This window comes from Lontra canadensis, unplaced genomic scaffold (genome assembly GCF_010015895.1).
Source record: "Lontra canadensis isolate GAN:19392208 unplaced genomic scaffold, GSC_riverotter_1.0 scaffold5, whole genome shotgun sequence".
NCBI lineage: Eukaryota > Metazoa > Chordata > Mammalia > Carnivora > Mustelidae > Lontra > Lontra canadensis.
In genome coordinates this window covers 3,504,102-3,516,819 of record NW_022630999.1, presented here as the reverse complement: position 1 = coordinate 3,516,819, position 12,718 = coordinate 3,504,102, and the positions used below count along the sequence as shown (strand labels likewise).

General features: G+C 34.9%; 1 protein-coding gene across 5 annotated transcripts in view; it reads right to left on the bottom strand.

The window, feature by feature from the left end:
• The window catches only part of NIPBL (NIPBL cohesin loading factor), a 198,427-nt gene that overhangs the window by 127,854 nt on the left and 57,855 nt on the right, over nt 1-12,718 (bottom strand). The gene's annotated exons all lie outside the window — the stretch shown is intronic.

Here is a 12,718-nt window from a genome sequence, read left to right as displayed (position 1 = left end):
GGATACAAAACAAACAGGTGAAGGATTCAGGGCGAGGGATAAATTCAGACAAATAAAAATGGCACAGAGATGGGGCGCCTGGGTGGCTCAGTGGGTTAAAGTCTCTGCCTTAGGCTCAGGTCATGATCCCAGGGTCCTGGGATTGAGCCCCACATTGGGCTCTCTGCTCAGAAGGGAACCTGCTTCCTCCTCTCTCTCTTTGCCTGCTTCTCTGCCTACTTGTGATCTCTGTCTGTCAAATAAATAAATAAAATCTTAAAAAAAAAATGGCACAGAGAAAAGCACATTATATTGCTCTCCAAAACTCCAAGAACTGGCCATCAAATGTGGCTTAAGTTTCCTAGTTAGCAAGAGAAAGGAAGAAAATACAGTGTCTGTAAAATAAGAGTAAATCAGTTGTTTAGAAGTACAGCTTTTCCAAGATACTGTAATCTGAGAGAAATTTCCCCAGTGAGTTCTCATAAAGAAAATTGTGGATGATACAGGTTATGGAGAAAGTTGCTGAAAGCATTCCTAAGAAACCAAATCTATTTTGGGTCACTCTTTCTTTTCTTTTTTAAAAATTGCATCCTAAATACATAATTCAGTAAAAGCAGGCCTAAAAGGGGCCAAAATCATGCAATCTAAGCACACAAATCTCTAATGGTATGGTTTAACCTCAGAGTAAAATATCGAATATTCAGTGGGAATGGACAGAATGGGAGCTATTAGTCAGTCCTCCTTTAATGCATCCTCTCCTAACTGGGCTTCTGAAAAATTGAGATAGCCCAGGATACGTGGCTGAATAAAACATTTGGTATTACTAAGAGCAGAAATATGTTTTTTCAATCAATGAATCAATCAATCAAGGTAAGGCAAATGAAGAGAAGGTAATTTTATGAAGTTTAAAGAAACCGACCTAAAATTTGTTCCACTTCTACAAAGAAGACTCAGGCAGGTTAGAATCTTCTTCCACAAAGTCTAATTCTACTATAAAGGATGAGTGAGTGGATCACGGTCTCAAAATTCAAAACCAGTTTTTACTAACTGCAGATAAATGTTATCTACTGCAATTTTCACAACCTGCAAGCCCAAAAGTTGATAAAACATCTTACTTTAGGCAAAACTTTGTACTGCCTATATTATTTAACATACCACCAATCCTCCTTCATAGAAAAGACTATGTATATATAATTTTATTAGGCTGCCTAATTGTAGGCAGTGTAGCCTATATTCTGAGGTGAAAGTGGGGAGAAAGGAATTTGTATTCACCATATGCCAGCTATGTGCCAGGCACTGTGTTAGCTGCTTTGTATGTATTTTTTTCATTTAATCTTCCTAATAACCCAGTGAATAAGGCTCATTATTTTCATTTTAAAGATGGGAAGAGAACAAACATTAGTGAATTGCTTCAAGTATAATAATTAGTTAAGATGTGAAATCAGGGCTCCCAACCAATTTGTCATCACTCAGAACCAAAATTATAAAATGACTCTCAAAAAGAAAAAAATATGCTCCACTGAGAACTAAAACTATACTGACCGGGGTGGGGGGGTGCTGGGTGACTCAGTTGGTTAGGCAGCTGCCTTTGGCTCAGGGCATGATCCCTGGGTCCTGGGATTGAGCTCCACATTTGGCTCCTTGCTGAGCAGGGAGTCTGCTTCTCCCCTGCCTGCCATTCCCCTTTCCTGTGCTTGCTCTCTCCTTCTCTCTCCCTTTCTTCCCACCCCCCCTATGAAATAAATAAAAATCCTAAAAAGCAAAAACAAAACTACACTGGGATAGCAAGCTTTTCAATTCTGGCCAACCAGATAAATGAGAAATATTAAGACACTGTTCTTATATGGGCACCTGGGTGGCTCAGTGGGTTAAAGCTCTGCCTTTGGCTCAGGTCATGATCTCAGGGTCCTGGGATCAAGCCCCACCTCAGGTTCTCTGCTCAGCAGGGAGCCTGCTTCCTCCTCTCTCTTTCTGCCTGCATCTCTGCCTACTTGTGATCTCTCTCTCTCTCTCTCTCTCTCTCTCTCTCTGTCAAATAAATAAATAAATAAATAAAATCTTAAAAAAAAAAAAGACACTGTTCTTATGGCTATAGAGAAATAGGCACTCTCCTACATTTCTGGTTAGAATGTAAAATGGAGTTGAATTTAGCAATATCTAATAAAATTATATATGCATTAATGTAAATTTTTGACCTCATAATCCCACTTCTAGGAATTTACCCTCCACAAATATGTAGACCATATGCATCATGTAATGTTAACCATTACAGCATTTATTAGCAACAGAATAATTTTGTGAACAATCTAATGTCTAAGTAAAGGAAACTGAATAAGCTATAGTATATCCACATTATGGAATACTGTGCAGCAGTTAAAAAGAATGAGAAATGACTATGAGCTGATATGGAATAATTCCCAGGATATACTAAGTGAAAAACGCAAAGTGCAAAAAAAATGTATACAGAGTACAACCTTCCTTTAATGAAGGAGAAACAGGAAGATACATAGGTATTGCTTAATCACAAAAAGAAATCAGGAAAGATGAAAATAATGAAATGTTTATCCACGGAGGAGGTTTGAATAGAATTGTAGTAAGACTTCTGACCATACCTTCCTAATATCATTTGAGTCTGAACCATGTAACAAGACAGAGAGGGGCAGAGGAACTGAAGATATATGCAAGGGAGTGATTATGATTGGCCTATGAATTTCAGGTATAAGGAAAGAAAATAAGGGTGCAGGGGTGAAGAAAACCAGTACTGTGACATCCAATACTTGTGAATAAGACCGTCTACCCAGCAACAATTGAATCTTTTAGCTTCTGCAGCTCTATCTTCTCTCTTGTACCTTATTGACAGACTCCACTGATTCCACTTTCTCCAATGGTTTATTATCTTTCATAATTTTTTTCTTTTTTTTAAAAAGAATTTATTTATTTGAGAGAGAGAGAGATCACAAGTAGGCAGAGAGGCAGGCAGAGAGAGAGAGGAGGAAACAGGCTTCCTGCTGAGCAGAGATCCCCGATCCAGGACTCAATCCTAAGACCTTGAGATCATGACCTGAGCCGAAGGCAGAGGCTTAACCCACTGAGCCACCCAGGCGCCCTCTTTCATCATTTTTCAAGGTCCAGCTACTTGGCCCTATATATACCTCCCCAAAACTCATTTATTCTCATGGCTTCTGAGAGACCTGTATGGCTTCATTATGTGAGAATTAATTCATGATCTTCAGTGACACTACAAACTCTTACAGTACCAACATATCAATATGCCTGACACTCAACAATCATTTCCTTCAAAGTGCTGGCACCTCAAATAACATTTCTAAAATGAAAATCACTTCCTGTAATCTTCAATTTCTATCACTGTTCCCATTCATTAGTAATCCAAACTCTCAGGTTATAAAAAAAAAAAAAAATCCCTGTTATCTGTATGATTAGTCAATTCTTTCCCGTTCTATTCGAATTCTAATCTTAAAAATCTCACTACCAAGCACCTGGATTATTATAATTACCAATTAACTAAATTTTTTTAAAAAACTTCTTTCAGCTGTCCTTCATGTAGGTATGCAATGAACTGCCTTTAAACTGTTTTTATTATTTACTTCCATAATTAACTACAATAAAAACATCTACAAACTTAATTCTAAAGTTCTTATTTTCATGTTCTGTCTCCTCCATAATTTACCACTTCAATTATATTTTCCCTGCTTCCAACATAAACTCCCCAGTCTTTCCAGATCGGTCTTTTCTGCAAACATGCTATCCTCAAATCTTGCACCAATACATTTCCTTACAATGCTTTTTTCTTTCTATACCTAAACCAATTCTACCTATCAAAATCCATCAAGTCTTTGAAAACTTCCTTACTACTGTACCTCACAATCTTTTAATAAACTCCTAAGTTACCTGTACACAACAAGTCAGGATCTGACCATGTATAATTCTGTTTTCTCTAATCATTTCATTAGCACTTTACTGGCAAAATCTTGTCTCATTAATTTTTTTTGCCCTCCTATAATACCTAGCACAATGATGGCATATGCTTAGTAGGTTAAACTGAAATGAAAACAATAAGAAACTGTTAGAATATGGTATCAGGTGAAAAACTCAAGGCCTATACAAGCACTAAGTAAGAAGAGTTTGTAATATGAATGCTGAGCAAGTTCATATTTTTAAAGTGATATCAGGAAGTCATAATCAAACATAACCAGGTGATCTTAAAACTACAATCTTTACATGTTAAGCTTATATTAATGGCCTCATGTTTGTTTGTTTTGAAGATTTTATTTATTTATTCGACAGACAGAGATCACAAGAAGGCAGAGAAGCAGGCAGAGAGGGGCAGGAAAGCAGGCTCCCCACTGAGCAGAGAGCCCAATGCAGGGCAATGTGGGCCTGGATCCCAGGACCCTGAGATCATGACCCGAGTTGAAGGCAGAGGCTTTAACCCACTGAGCCACCCAGGTACTCCATCATGTTTGTTTTTATTAGAAAGGGAACCGTATCTTAACAGAGACCTGTATCAATTACATTCTAGAACTCTCTTCTTCCTCCTTTTCAGCACTCCTATTAGGAAGAATTAAAAAATCAGAGATGAAAAAAAAAATTAGAGTTGAACTTTTACATGGATAGGTAATTCAAAATTTTTGGAGAAATCTAGAATAAAACCCAAAACATATCCATAAAAAGCTGGTAGTGTTACTAACTTCTTACTTATCAGAAAGAAATGCTGCGGGAACAAGAAAAGTGAAATAATAAAATCCAGTTGGTATCCTGTCTTTGCTAAATTAAATAGAATCTGGTAATTTTTACTATTAATTTCTGAAACCATAACTAAAAACCTGCCCAGCTTTAATTATTACATTAAAAATTAACTTCTTTTATTTACCATTAAGTTGATATTAAAAACAAACTTCTGCTTTCAACATGTTATGACTCTTAAGTTTTCCTTCTTGAAATCTATTAGATTCTCATTCCTCTAATACCAAAGCCCAGAAATGAAAAATGTCTCTACTGCTATCTGATCAGATGTCAGTCAAAATAGGTAAATTTTACCATAAGAGACTCTTAATCTCACAAAACAAACTGAGACCTGGGGGTGGAGGGGAGAGGGTGGTTGGGTTATAGACACTGGGGAGGGTGTGTGCTATGGTGAGTGCTGTAAAGTGTGTAAACCTGGCGATTGACAGACCTGTAGCCCTGGAGCTAGTAATACATTTTATGTTAATAAAAAATTAATTTTAAAAAATAGGTAAGTTTTAAATAGCCACTATGCAAACATATACAATTAAATATTATAATTTCCACAGACACTTTTGGCCAAATAGAAGCACAGTATTTTAAAGGCAGAAGAAAATTTATAGTTACTAGTCCAACTTGTCTATTTTACATGAGAAACAGGAATGCTTCATGTTTATAAAGCTTTTGGGGATCAGTAGTGGGGAAAAATATCATTACTACAGCTAGTGTAATAAAGAAACTGGGACTTTATTATAAGTATGAAATTCACATAATAACAAAACTCAATATAGGTTCTCACACCACATTTAGTTAGATACAAATTCTACTAAATACTGACCTGGATAGTTAACCACCTTAGAAAACATAACTAGAACCAATGAAATCATAGCTTAAAAATACGCTATATTGGGATAAAAATTCAATTTAAAAAGTAGTTTGTGATAAACTGCGATGTATATTGTATTGTAATCTCTAAGGCAAACTCTTTAGAAAAATACTCTTAAAAATGGCACACAAGAAAGAAAGAAAGAAAGAAAGAAAGAAAGAAAGAAAGAAAGAAAATCAACAGAGAAATTTAAATGGTACACTAAAAGAACATTTAACACAAAAGTCAGTAAAAGATGATAAGGAAGGCATAAATCCAATTATATCAATAATCATATTAAATAGGAATAAACATGCCACTCAAGAAGCAGAGATTATCATACTGACCCAAGGACATTACTTCTACAAAAGACAACATTTCAGATCCAAAGATACAAACAGGTTGAAACAAAAGAATGAGGTATTCCAAACACACAGTAACAATGAGAACTCTAAAGTGGTTACAGAATAGCAGATCAAATAGACTTTGAAATAAACAGTACCGAAGACAAAGAGGGATTATTTCATAAACGTAAGAGTCAATAAAATGTCAGCAATACATAACATTTATAAAACAGAGCCACCAAATACATGAAGGAAAACTGACAGAACTGAAGGAAGAAACAGAAAATCAGCAAGGATGTAAAAGATTTGAAAAACACTACTAACTTGACCTCACCTTACATTTATAGAACATTCCACCCAAAGACTGTTCAGAATACACTGCTTTTAACCACGCATAGAAGTTTTTCCAGAATTGACCACATGCTGGACCACAAACAATCTATGTAAGTTTAAAATCAAAAAGGATGTTTCCTGTCAATAATAGAGTAAATTTTAAAAATCTGTAACAGAAAGAAATCTGGGGGAAATCCATGGGTTAAGGATGGTATCAAAGGGAAATTAAATATTTTGAACTCAGTAAGAATAAAAACACAACATATTAATTACTATAGCAGTGTTTATTGAAAATTTATAATTTAAATGCCTAGATCAGAAAAGTCTCAAATGAATAGCCTAAGTTTCTCACCTTAAGAAATTAGAAAAGGCAAATTAAATTCAAAGCAAGAAGAGTAAAAATATATGAAACAAAAACAAAACAAAGAAAAATATCAATTAATTTGTTTGTTTAAAAAAAAAAAAAAAACCAAACCAAAAAACAAACAATAAAATTGACAGACCCTTAGACAGAATGACCAAGAAAATAAGATAGAAAAGCAGAAACAAATTACCAAAACCAGGAAAGAGGACATCACTACTGACTTTAGAAATTAAAGGGATCATTAAAGGGATCGTAACAGTATATTAGGAACAAGTTTAAACCAACAAATTATGCAAACTTCTATTAAAATCAAGAAAATCCTAGAAAGACACAAATTACCAGAACTGACTATAAGAAATATAAATCTGTAACAAATAAGGACACTGAACTACATATAAAAATCTTCAACTAAGATAGGCTTATTAGGAAGACATGGTTTCACTGACGAAGCTTATGAAATATAAAAACCAATTTATTCTATGAGATTATTTATTACCTTGATACCAACACCAGACCTAGACAACACAAGAAAACTATAGATCAACATCCCTCATGAACATAGATACAAAAATCTTTTTAAAAAATTAGCAGCTTAAGGGTGCCTGGGTGGCTCAGTTGGTTAGGCTGAGGTCACTATGTCAGGATCCTGAGATTGAGCAGGCTCTGCATTCAGGAGTCTGCCTGGGATTCGTTCCCTCTTCCTCTCCCTCCCCCTCCACACTTACCCCTACTGCCCCTCACAGGCTCTCTCTCAAGGAAATAAAAAATAATCTTTAAAATCTTTAAAATAAAATCTTTATTTTAAAATCTTTTAAAAATCTTTAAATCTTAAAAAAAATTTTAAAAACCTAAATTCAGCAACATACACATTCAGCATATATATAAAAAAAGTATTATATATTATCACGAAGTGAGATTTATCCCCAGAATGCAAGGTAGGTTAACCACCTGAAAATTAACTAATGTAAAACACTATGTTCATAGAATGAAAATAAAACCCACATGATTATTTCAACAGATGCAGAAAAAGCACATGACAAAAATCCAATACCTATTCATTATAAAAATGCTCAAAACACTAGGAATAGAAGGGAATGTCTTCAATATATTATAAGGCACCTATGAAAAGTCTATAGGTAATATCATACTTAATGGTGAAGTCTTCTGCCAAATATCAGAACAAAGATGTTTGTTTCTACTACTACTGGTTCTAGCCAGGGCAGTAATTTAAAAAACAAAAACAAAAAAACAAACTACTTTAAAAATAAAATTTTAAAAATTCAAAAGATATTACACACATTCAGATTAGAAAAGAAGTGAAACTGTTTATTACCAGATGACATTATCCTATATGTGGAAAAACCTAAGGAAGCACTAAAAATTACTAGAACCAATAAACAAGGTTAATAAGGTCATACAGTATAAGATTAATATACAAAAATCAATTGCATTTTTACACTCTTGTGAAAATGAAATTAAGAAAACAATTCCATTCAAAATAGTACCATAAAGAATACTTAGGAAAAAAATTTTTTCAAAGAAGTAGAATATTTGTACAATGTTACAAAACAATGCTCAGAGTAAAACATCTAAATAAACAGGAAAAGGAAAACATTCCATGCTCATGGACTGGCAGACTCAATCTTGTTAATATGGAAGTTTTCCTCAAATTAATCTACAGATTCAAAACAATCCTTTTCAAAATCCCAGCTGGCATTTTAAGAAAATAGAAATAATCTGATTCTAATTTTGCATGGAAATCAAAAGACCCAGTACAGCCAAAACAATATTAAAAACGACCAATGAAGTTAGGGGACTTGATAATACCAACTTCAAAACCTGGTAAGAAGTTACAGTAATCAAAACAGTATGTTACTAGCAAAAGTCTAGGTGTAAGGATAAGATCAACAAAGAGACCTGGGAATCCAAAAATAAATTTTTTATATTTATAGTAAAAATGATTTTCACAAAGCTGTCAAGATAATTCAATGGGAGAAAGAATATTCTTTCTTTCTTTCTTTCTTTCTTTCTTTCTTTCTTAAGATTCTATTTATTTATTTGATAGACAGAGATCACAAGTAGGCAGAGAAGCAGGCAAAGAGAGAGAGGAGGAAGCAGGCTCCCCGCTGAGCAGAGAGCCCAATGTGGGGCTCGATCCCAGGGCCCCGGGATCATGACCTGAGCCAAAGGCAGAGGCTTTAACCCACTGAGCCACCCAGGCACCCCAAAAGAATATTCTTTCAACAAATGGTTTTGGGACAATTGGATATCATAAGTAAAATAATTAAGGCCCTTCTTACACCATACAAAAAATTAATTCAAATGGGTCAGAGATTAAATGTACAAGCTTAAATGATAAACCATCTAAACGAAAATACAGTAGAAAGTCTTTTTGACCTTCAGTGAGGCAAAGAGTTCTCAGATGACAAAAGCATAAGCCATAAAGATGAAACTGATAAATTGGACTTCAAAAAACTTTTGCACTTTAAAAGACCAACAAGAACATAGACAAGCCACAGACTGGGAGAAAATATTAACAAATCACATATCTGACAATGCACTTGTATTCAGAATACAGATGAACTCTCATGACTGATTAAGAAAAAAATCCAATTTCAAAAATGGACAAAAGACTTGAAGAGACATTTCACCAAAGAAGACACATGAATGATTTATAACCACAAGAAAGTGCTCAACATCACTAGTCATTAGGACAATGCTAATTAAAACCACATGGGACACCAAGACATACCCACTAAATTGGCTATTAAAAAAAGACACATATCAAGTGTTGGTGAGAATGCAAAGAAAGTGGAACCCCCATCTTTTTTTTTTTTTAAGATTTTATTTATTTATTTGACAGAGAAAGGGAGAGATAGAGATATCACAAGTAGTCAGAGGGGCGTCAGAGCGAGGGAGAAGTAGGCTCCCTACTGAGGAGAGAGCTCCATGTGGGACTCATCCCAGGACCCCAGGACCCCAGGACCACGACTTGAGCCAAAGGCAGACACCCAACCGACGAAGCCACACAAACTGGAACCCTCATACATTGCTGGTAGAAATGTAAAATGGTACAGCCACTTCTGAACACAGTTGGGCAGTTTCTTAAAAAAAGGTTAATTTATCATACAACCCAGCAATTCCATTCTTAGAAACCTACCTAAGAAAAATGAAAATATTTATCACTCAAAGACTTCTCCATGAATGTTTAAAGGAATCTTACTCATAATAGTAAAAAACTGGAAATGATCCAAGTATTTAATAAGGAGTGAAAGAGTAAACAAATATGGCGTATCAATACAATGAAATAACACTCAGGAATAAAAAGAAATGAAATACTGATACATGCTATTCTACGGATGAACTTCAAAAACATTATGCTAAGTCAAAGAAGCCAGATGCAAAAGATTGTATGATTCTTTTTGGATGAAATAACCAAAAAAATTTATAGAAAGAGAAACTAGATCAGTAGTTGCCTGAGGCTGATGAAAGGACGTAGGAGCTGACAGCTGACCACAAACAGTCTTGAGGAAAATTTTGGGGGAGATGGGAAAGTTCTAAAACTGGATTGTGTTCATGATTGCATGACTCTATAAATTTACTAAAAGCCACTGATTTATACAATTACAATAGGTAATTTTACTATATGTAAATATACCTTTCATTATACCTTAATGAAATTGAAAAAATGCAATTGGAGATATTACCCTCCCTTAATAACTAATATTTTTCCATAGTTCAATATTTTTTCTTAAAAATGATAATCATATATAATAAAAAACTTATTGTACATATTACTCATATACTAAAAATACCTGAGAACTGAAACACAAACACTATGATTTGGTGGTATTAATAAGCTCTAATTTGGACTTGACTGAAATTTCCTGTGAGGAATAAAGAAAGCAATCATAATATTTAAGCAAGTTCACACACTGTCACCTGTATGTAAAGACTATTTTACTTACCCTAGTATGGCAGTTACATTCAATATAATTACCTTGTTTTGAACAGGATGACTGATATGTAAGAGTGGAAAGCAAAGGGAATGAGAGGAAGCAAAGAAATGAAATGACGTGTTCAGGAGGACACTTTCAAACTTAATTGCAAAGCTTCCCAGTCCTTCCCAATCTTCTGACTTTCCTTTCTCTGTACATTGACTATGGTTTTACAGAAAGAAGAAAATGATAAATGGGGCACTTGGGTGGCTCAGTCGGTTAAGGATTTGCCCTGGGATCATGTGACAATCTCAGGACCCTGGGATGGAGTCCCACATCAGGCTCCAATGTTCAATGGGGAGCCTGCTTCTCTCTCTCCTTCTGCCACTCCCCCTGCTTGTGCTCTCTTGTGCACAATCTCTCTGTGAAATAATTAAGTAAATAAATAAAATTTTTAAAAATATTTTTTAAAAAAAGAAGAAAATGATAGATTATAAAAAATAACCACAGGGAAACAGCCTGTTAACAGCTGAACAGATGATTAATTTTTCATCATATGAACAAATCTCTTATGACCCTAAATTGTTGGTTCTTTTTATATTCTACAAAAAAGGAAGAAAAGTTTACAGAGCCTTTTACATATATGTTACTTCATTTAGTACTTAAAACATCCTCATGAAAATATCTTCATTAACTTATTTTTTTTTATTTTTATTTTTTTAAAGATTTTTTTTTTTTTTTTTTATGAGAGAGAGAGCGAGCGAGCACAGGCAGACAGAATGGCAGGCAGAGGCAGAGGGAGAAGCAGGCTCCCTGCAGAGCAAGGAGCCCGATGTGGGACTCGATCCCAGGACACTGGGATCATGACCTGAGCCGAAGGCAGCTGCTTAACCAACTGAGCCACCCAGGCGTCCCTCATTAACTTATTTAATAATTGGAGAAAAAGTTAAAGATTCAAAAGAACTAACCTCTCATTTGCCATAGGTAGAGAGCTTGTAAATGATAAAGCCAGAATATAAAAACTATCTATCTATTTGATTTCAAAGGCCATGTTCATTTTCTCACAGTTCTTTGAGATACTTATAGCAGTGACCCCCAAAACAACCCCTTTCAATAACTATTATTTGTGTCCAATACATATGAATTTTATTTAAAAAGTCACAAAACAGGCATTTAAAAAGGATAAGATTTAAAAAATATGTCTAGAGGGATGCCTGATGACTCAGTGGGTTAAGCATCTGATTCTTGACTTCAGCTCAGGTCATAATCTTGGGGTCATGAAATGGAGCCCTACAGTTCAGCTCTGGCTAGGTGTGGAGCCTGGCTGCGATTCTCTCCCTCCCTCTCCCTCCCCCACCACTGCACATATGCTCTCCCTCTCTCTCTCTCTCAAAAAAAGAAATATGTCTAGAGGTTTTAATTTCCTTTGGGCAATGAGCTAAACTAACGTGCACACACCCATTTCATCTTACTACATCTTTTCCAGTATACATATACTACTTTGGAAACAACCATTCTAGCTATTACTGAATCTTCCCAGAATTGAATACCATCCTCCTTTGAAATTTTCTTCTGCTCTTGACACTTTATCCTCATTTAAAAGTTTTAATACCTGTATTCCTAGTTTCTAATTTAATTCCTCTATTAAACTTGTGTTTTTCTATTCTTATTCTATTTCTGGCTCTTGAAATTGGAAATACATCTACTTAAAATCTCAAATAGCTCCACTAAAAAAAAAAAAAAAAAAGATTTTATTTATTTGAAAGAGAGAGAGAGAGAGAACATGCAGGGAGAAGGGGCAGAAGCAGAGAGAGTTTGGGGCTCGATCCCAGGACCCTGGGATCATGACCTGAGCTAATAAGGCAGCTGCTTAACCAACTCAGCCAACCAGGTGCCTCAAATAGCTCCATTTAATAAAGCTAAACATTCTTACTTAAAATTACAGTTTATAATGACTAAGAAAAAACTATATGAAGAATTGGAAACTATAATGTTTCTGGAAGATTGGAAGTTTTCTGTCAAAAGGTTTACAACGTTTAGGTCAGAAAAAAAGACTCAGGTGAGGAAAAAGGAGTTACTTCCATAATACTACAACTGGTATGTATTATTTATGTATGACTTGAGAGAAAGCACACATGCAACTGGGAAGAGG